The sequence below is a fragment of the Echinops telfairi genome, unplaced genomic scaffold (assembly GCF_000313985.2).
Source record: "Echinops telfairi isolate 266 unplaced genomic scaffold, ASM31398v2 ScPeMD7_5;HRSCAF=22, whole genome shotgun sequence".
Classification (NCBI taxonomy): Eukaryota; Metazoa; Chordata; class Mammalia; order Afrosoricida; family Tenrecidae; genus Echinops; species Echinops telfairi.
In genome coordinates, this window is record NW_022103901.1 from 14,283,245 (window position 1) to 14,291,911 (window position 8,667).

Here is an 8,667-nt window from a genome sequence, read left to right on the forward strand (position 1 = left end):
GGTAGTCGGGCACCATCTAGTTCATCTGGTCTCGGTGTCACGGGAGTAGAGGTTCACATGGCTCATTGGACTAATTGTTTTTCAATGTGTTCAATTCTGCCCCCCCTTTTGCTTCCTCCTGATGGGGAGAGATCAATAGTTGCATGTTAGATGGCTCTACTTTTAAGCTTTGAAGACTCTACTTGCTACTCAACAAAGTAGGATGTAGAGCATTGTCTTGGTGGACTATGCTGTGCCAATTGACCCCCGGTGTCAACATATTTACTTCCAATTCATTATAAAAGAAAAAGTTGGACCAAACCCTACCTTAGTTGCAGACACCCGAATCTATGGTAGGTCATTGGATGGGGGAAATATTTTATTACAAAGTACTCTTGTTGTAGTGAATTGCTCAATGACTCCCCATGGTTACATTTTATTACAGTGAAAGAAGACCTGTTATCAACAGCAAAGTGAAAAGGACGGTGGGGCAAAGTCCAGGAGACCCCAACGTCAAGCTCCCGGGTGTCCCCTCCTAGTGGAGTTGCGTAAGCAGCACTTCATTCTTTCAGCAACCTTGTGTGATGCCACACAGCAAGGACTGTCTACTGAGGAATGCTCACCCAGGCCTTGCTGCCAAGGTTTCGGTTGGGGTTAGTCATGTGGGCAGAGAGTGCCAGCTTGACGGGCCTTAACCACTCAATCTCTAGTCCCCAGAGGTCGCAGGAACACAGCATGCGTGGCGCAACCCCCAGGTGTTCAAAAACCAGAAAGCGTCCTAAAACCCGCTGTTGGCATCAACTACCTGCTGTGGCCCCAGATTCCTGGTAAACAAAGACACTCCGATTGGGCAGGATATTCCAAGGGCTCAGAGATGATGTCCCAGGATCCCTGAGTGTCAGTCCTTTCTCAAGATGTACAATTTTGAGCACCCCAAGTCTGCCAGGTTGGCCCTTACTGTACACCTGGTGACCTGACCACTTAGCTGGGTGTCCATAGGAGCAATTCAAGCACTGATTGAGTCTCAAGTTCTTGAAAACTCTATTCTAAGCGCGCTCACCCCAGTGGACTGTGAAGTATGTTTCTAAACCTTGAATCTCCTTTTCCTATTCAATCCTACTACAGAATAGTGTCTGTGTTGTCACCGAGTCAATTCCAACCCATAGCAACCCTGTGCTCAACAGAGTGAAACACTGCACAGTCCTGCACCCTCCTTGCAATTGCTCCTATGTCTGAGCCCATAGTGACAGCCACGGTGCAAATCCATCTCTTTGTGGGCCTTCCTCTTGTTCTCTGCCCCTCCACGTTACCAAGTATGAAGTCCTTCTCCGGGGACTGGTCTCTCCTGACAATATATTCAAACTATGTGAGATGAAGTCTTGCCATCCTTGCCTCCAAGGAGCACTCTGGCCACACTGCTTCCAAGACAGATGAGTTTGTCTTTTTAGCAGTCTGTGATAGTTAGGTTTATTGTGCCCACTAGGCCAATAGGAACATGGGGGTGGAGATCAATCAGGTTGCAGCTTGATTGGAGGGCAAAGAGATAAATGGGCTTCTAAGATCCGCCCCTTCTCTCTCGCTCCCTGGTGATCAGACCAGCGGGCTGCTGCTTTAGCTGGTTCTCTGCCTCAACCTGTGTGCTACATGACCTGTGGGACAAGCCAACCCTTGGATCCTGTAGCTAGAGCTACACGATGGCGTGAGGCTCCTTCAAGACCTGCTTCTGCATGCTGCTGGTGAGTACATCACTTGAGCTTGGGGCTGGTGGATCCTGTCACTGTGCATAGCTTGAGTTTGCGATCCCATGGGGCCTGCTGCATTAAGCTCCCGAGCTACTGATTATTGCTGACCCACCCTGCTGTCTGCTGCCTGTGGACAGATTCTGCCTGTCTTGTCTGAGGGAAGACTCCACTGTCTGCTTCCTTGACCTTGGACCCAGCAGCCCATGTGAGTTGTAGGACTTCCAGCATATTAACTGTTCAACAAAAGTGAGTTGTACTGAGCCCTCTGTACTGCTGTGTGGACTAATTATCTGTTATATTCCTTCTCGCTGTATAAAACTATCTATCTATCATCTATCTATCTATCTATCTATCATCTATCTGTCTATCTATCTATCTATCTATCTACCTATCTATCTATCTATCATCTATCTGTCTATCTATCTATCTATCTATCTATCATCTATCTATCATCTATCTACCTAATCATAAGTGTCCTGGTTTTGTTTCTCTAGAGAACCCCGCCTAACACACGGTCCATGGTACTTGCCATATTCTTCCATTTTCCTCCAAATAAAATGATCCTGTCGACCAAGTGAAAATGGCATGCTATTGAACGTATACATCCAGATGGTCTGGATGTCTCTCCATGAAATAACTACCCTGAAGGTATTAAAAATGGGGACGCATTTAAGTGGATCATAAGGAAGGTCAAATGACAGGGTGCTAAATTTTAACCGAAACGATATGTATTTTTCTCGGGAGCTTGGGATTTGTCTTGCTCTGCGGCCACATCAACAGCGGCCTCCAGACTCATCTTCACGGTCCAACGGTTAAGGCTTGTCTGAGTTTCTGTGACCTGCCACTTCCTCATTCTTCAGCTCTTTCTTGAGTTTTGTGCCTTCAATGGAGCAAGCCTGTCATCCAGGGACTTGGTCAGGAAGGGTGCATGTCCTGGGCCCATCCACGCATATCTTTCTGTGGCAACTGAAGATGTGGAATTTTGCAAATCGCCCTGGGTTCCTTCACTGGACAAGCTACTGCAGGCTCCATTAAAAAAATCATTTTAAAAGAATTTTTAAAAAATCATATCGAGGGCTCTTACAACTCTTATAACAATCCATACATCGATTGTATCAAGCACATTTGTACCTATGCTGCCATCATTATTTTCTAGACGCTTACATTCTATTGAGCCCTTGGTGTCGGCTCCTCTTTCCCCACCCCTCACCCCCGTGGCTCCTTGATAAATCATAAATTATTATTATTTTCATATCTTACACTGACTGCTATCTCCCTTTCCCCACGGTTTCTGTTGTTCGTCCCAGGGGGTGGGGGTGGGGGGTGCAGTGATGTGTGGATCATTGCATTCGGTTCCCCCTTCCTCCCCTCCTCTCCCCACCTTCCCCTACCCTTCCAGGATCGCTACTCCCATTCCTCCTCCTGGATTCCGTGTGTTGTGATGCAGGCTCCGTTTTAGAAGAAGAAACCGCGACAATGAAAAACAAACAATCAACCATGGACTGAGACAAAGAAAAGTTGTCCCCACAGAAGCGTTAAGGGATCCAAGGGCTCATGGTTGCTAAGGCGTCTGTCACTTCTGCTTTTTCCTGCATCTCACTGGGCCTTGTCTCAGTCCTGGGGCTGCTCATGTCATTTCAGAGATCAGGCTAGAGGGGTGTGTGTGAGAGAGCTGTTGTGACACAGAGGATTATGTGTGTGTGTGTGTGTGTGTGTGTGTGTCTTTGGAGAGGTGCATCAATAGGGAGGGTGTGCGTGTAGCTGTGCGCATTGAGAGAAGAGTTGTGGGACTGTGTGTTAGGGAGGAGGGACTGAGGATATACACTGTGGAGTTGAGTCTGCTGGGGGAGGTGTTGTAACTTTGTAGTTTGGGAAGGTTATATACATGTACATGTGTAACTGTGTGTGTTGGAGATGTGTCGTGACTTAAGAAGGTGTGTGTGATTGTATGTGCTGGGAAGGTGTGGTGACTTAAGAGGGTGCGTTAGAGAGGTGTTGTGATGTAGGAAGGTGTGTGTGTGTGTGTGTGTGAGTGTGGCAGCCCCTAACAACATGGCTGTACTGCTACAGGACCCATTTGTGGGACAGGGTTGGCCATGACCCCCTGTGGAAACGAGAAGGGAGGCTCACACCGGACACAGGAGGATCTGCACGAATCCATCTGGATTTGGTCCTTGGTTCCTGAGAGAAAACCCTAGGAATTTCTTGAGTCATTGAGCTGTCTACATTCGAGGGTTTTGAAAATGATGTGGGGGCTGGTCAAACCAGAAAGACCACCGGGGAGGTAGGGCAGCATGACTGTGTTTATCCTGACTGGGCAGCGAGTCCTCAATCATAGCAGGAGGTCTCAGGCATGGGTCCTTAATAAAGCTCTGAGAACTTCCTGGCTGGTGAAAGAGGACCAGGTGCGTGGGGCGTGGACTCCTGGTCTCGGGCACTTTCCCAGACTCTGTCCTCTGCGTCTGTCTTATGTTCTCTTTCGCTATAATAAATCTGTAATTAGAAGTACACAGAGCAATTTCTGTCGGTTCTGTGAGGCCCTCCAGTGACTCGTCGAACTTGAGGGAGGGGTGGGAGCTAGAGAGTCAGAAGGGAGGGACTCCTAAGCTTTCCGCTGGCAATCCGAAGGGGTAGAGGGAAACTCTTGAATTTATAGCCAGCATGTCTTCGTCTCCTATACTTTGGACATGTTCCCAGGAGAGGGAATCCCTGGGAAAATACATCAGCCTAGGTCATGCAGAGGGTCGACGGACAAGAGGAAGACCCTCCAGTGGCCGGGTGGTGTCCGACAGAGCAACACTGTTGGCGAGGGAGCAGAACCGGGTTTCAATCTTCCGTAAACGGGGTTGATCTGAGTCAGGGCCCACTGGATGCCACCGACCAACACCCTAAGCCTCAGACGTGGGCTTCTGTGTGGACTTCCAAACTTGTGGCTGCCCATTTCACAGCCTCCTGATGGAGATCCAAGTTTTCCAGCATTTGTTGCAAAGATCCTTGCTTTTCCTTTTGACTGTGTTTAGTTGGGGGTTTTGTTTGTCTTTTAAGAAAAAAGTCAGTTTTCTTTAGAGAGCCTGGTTTTATCTCTGAGTTCTCGCTTCTGATCTAGTGGTCCATATAGCTACCGCTCTACCAGTACCGAGCTGTTTTGATTCCGATGGCTGTGTAAGAAAGCTTTAAAATTGGAGAGGGAGATGTCTCCCACTTAGTTTCTCAGTTGTGCTTTGAAAGACAAGGCTTTCCACTCCCACAAAGACTCACAGTGTCGGAAACCCTCAGGGGAACTTTTCTACCCAGGCCTGTGGGTCGCTAGGAGCTGGAATCTACTTATCGACTCTGTGGCAGTGTTTGTCTGCTTGTTGTTGTTGCGTTTTGCTTTGTTTTGCTTTTGTCCTGCGTCTCTTTCCCTTCCATAGGAGGTTAGTGATTTAGTTTTCCATGTTTGAAAACCAAGGACTCTTCCTGATTTCCTTGCGGAAGCCGAGCCTACAGAGGGAGAAGCCGTCGGGCAGATGAAGTCTTTGGGAGGGGTGAGCAGACCGTGGGGGGCCCTAGCAACGTGCGTGTAGGCACACCCGCACACCCAAACCATCTCAACCACCATCGACACATATCCCTTCACGCACATACACTCTCTCACACCCTCATCCACATTCGCGCACCCGGTCTCATCAGTACACACAGCCACACACACTCTCACATAAATCCCTTAATCTAGACCCGTAGACACAATGATACGCTCACCTAGACTCACACCCACTCACACAAGTGCCTATCCGACTCTTTGACCCAACACTTAATATAGTGGGCAGCTCTAGCCTCATGGTGACATGCTGGTGCCTCATGGTTAGGTGGTTAGTCTCTACTAAAGGCTTCTAGCAAGCTAAAATCTGCTGTGCTGCCAAGCGGGTACCAAGTTAGGTCGCACAAGGGGGCTTCACTAAGGAGACACCGTGCCAAGCACACCACGTGGGTGACCACTCAGGGTGCAGGGGGGCAGCAGAATCCAAAATAAAGACCCTGAAGCCTGCCTTGGCCAGGTCAACGGGTATCAGGAATGGAATCCAGAGACAAAAGTAGGGGATGCCCACGCCTGCCCCTTGGCGTTGTCAAGCCCATGTTGCGGTGCAGTGAGGTGACCAGGGAAGACCCTCTCCTTGGATTGCCCCTTTGACCCACGTTAAAGTTGTTTTGGTTTTTCAAAGTCCTGTGCTTTCTCTTTGATGGAGGTCTTTCTATGGTTGGTCTTGTCTTGGCTGTTGATTTCTGCGGCCGCTGCTATTGTTTTCTTAGGATGATGGTTTGTTGTGTTCTGTGATTTTCTGTACGTGAAATCCAGGCGAGATAGATCTGGAGAGACAGCCACAGGACAGGGGCCTGGCAGGGCAAGATGGGGGGAGATGGGGAACTAACAAAACGTGTATGAAAAGAACATGCTCTGAAACTGATTGTAAGGACAATGGCACACGTCTTCTTAATATGACCGAAGGGTTACCTTGTGGGATATGTGAAGTAGATGCCAATAAAATGATTAAAATATCGCCGAGTCGATTTATCTTGGGTCCGTTATTTAACGTCTAACTCTCACCTGCACACGAGGCGATGGGAAACGCTACGGCGTGGCACCTGAGTCTTCAAAGCCCCATCTTTGCTCTTCGACGCTTTAAAGAGGTCTTGTGCATCGGGTCACCAGGTCCAGTGTGTTGTGTTATCCCTTGACTGCTGCTGCTTCCACGAGTATACTGATTGTGGAGCCCGGCAAGATAAAATTCTTGACAACTTCGACCCTTCCTCTATTTATCATGCTGTGGCTGACTGGTTCCCTGGTGAGGATCTCGGTCTTCTTTAGACTGAATCGTAATCCACACCGAGGGCTGCACTCCTTGATCTTCATTGGCAAGAGTTTCAAGCAACTTCTCACTTTCAGCAAGCAGGGTTGTGTCCCCTCCGTCTCCCGGGTGGTTAAGAAGCCCTCCTCCAATCCTGGGGCCCCCCTTCTTCATGGAATCCAGCTTCTCGGATGCTTTGCTCAGCACACAGATTGATTGAGCATGGTCAGGGGACCCAGACAAGACACGCCCCTGTCCTGACTTCCAACCACGCAGTCTGCCCTTGTTCTGTTTGCACGACTGCCTCTTGACCCATGGACACGTTCTGCAGGAGCACGGTTCAGTGTTTTGGAATTCCCTTTCTTGTCAAGGTTTCCAGAGTTTGTTAGGATCCACCCAGTTGAGTGCCTTTGCCTGGTCAATCAAACACAGGCCAACATCTTCTGGTATCTCCATTCAGCCAAGATCGATCTGGCATCAACCGTGGTATGCTTAGCTCCACCCCCTCTTCTGAATCCAACCTGACTTTCTGGGAGCTCCTTGTCAACGTGCTGCTGCGACCGACCTTGGAGGAGCTTCAGCAACGTTTTCCTTGAATGCGATTTCAATGAGACTGGTATAATTTGAGCATTTGGTCGGTTTGCCTGCAGGAACCCTGGTTAAATCCCAGGACTCTTGTTCACAAAACCACCTGGACAGCAAGGCTCCCGACCTCAGATCTCAATATCCATCCATCCTCTGCCCTACTGTCTGCACACTGGCTATGGGGCAAGACAGGCTGCAGAGACCCCAAACCATCCCTCCCTCCCTCACTGGGCCCAGCCAAGAGATACCTCCTGCCAGGTACTATGCACCAAATACAGGATGGCTTCACACCCTGGGGTCCCAGAAAAGTGCCTTGTTCACTCTCTGCCCCTGGTCATCCCTGTCCCGTCTGGAACAGAGGCTGCTATAGAGCCCTGCTAGGCTAGGATTCCTACCCCGATGGCCCTGGGCCTCTTTGCCTCATTTTTTGAACGTCAGATCAGTTTTCCCTTTCTGGAAGGTGTGGATTCCCCACAACGTGGCCAACTCACCCAATAGTTCAGAACAATCCGAGAGGGTTTACAGAGGGCTTCTGGACACCCTGGGGCATTTCTAATCATCTGGACTAATGTCTAGGGGTGATGAGGAGAAATCACAGAGATTAGCAAATGGCTATTTCATCATTCTGGTGCATACAACACATGTGAGCCTAGGTGTGTGTGTGTGTGTGTGTGTGTGTGTGTGTGTGTGTATGTCTTAACTCATTAGTGCTTTCTCTACATTTTGATGTGAGGACAGTGGTCCCATCACGTGGTTCCAGGAGAAAAGCCCTCTTGATGACACCCCTAAAGTGCCCTCTGAGCCCGCTGTCCACTCCCAGCTCAACCAGTGACTGGGTGGCTAGGGGCGTCTGAGGGGCCCCAGGCTGCATTCAGGGTGCGTGGGCTCTTCCTGTCCTTGGGCTCACGTGGCTTCAGGCCACAGGACTTCAGGCTAGAACTGGGGTGTGCTGCCCCCTCCACCAACACCTCCTCACTCCACCCTTGGCCTTGGGTCACCTCCAGCCTGGGATGTCACCTGCACCATCTCACAGTGCTCAGGTCACCTCCTTTAGGCTGTCCCTACCCTGGCCTTGCAGACCCAGCTCATGCTGGGTCTCATGAGTGGTGAGTATTCGTGGGGGACCCCACCAACATCCTCACCTCCCACCCCTGGTCATAGTCCAGCTCCAGTATCTTCTGATGGGCTGAGCCCTGATCCCTCCAGCCTCCTTGTTGCTGACCCCAGGGGGCTCTGCTGTGCCCACTCCTGCAAGATCCACTCCTGTGTGGCCTCCTGGCTCTTCCCAGCTGTCCTTTGGCCTCACCTGTGCCTTCTTAGGCCTCTTCCCGCCTTCACCCTAAGGCTCTGCCGTCTCTGGACCCTTCTCTCTTTTCTCTAACACATGTGGGCGCCCTCCTGCCCCTGCCCACCTCCCTCCCACGGCTGGCTCGTGGCCTTTCCCACGGCCTCATTCTGTTGCACCCCCACTCCTCCCACACCCTGTCTTCTCATCCTGGATCAGCCCTTGATCCTTTTGACATCCTCCCCCACAC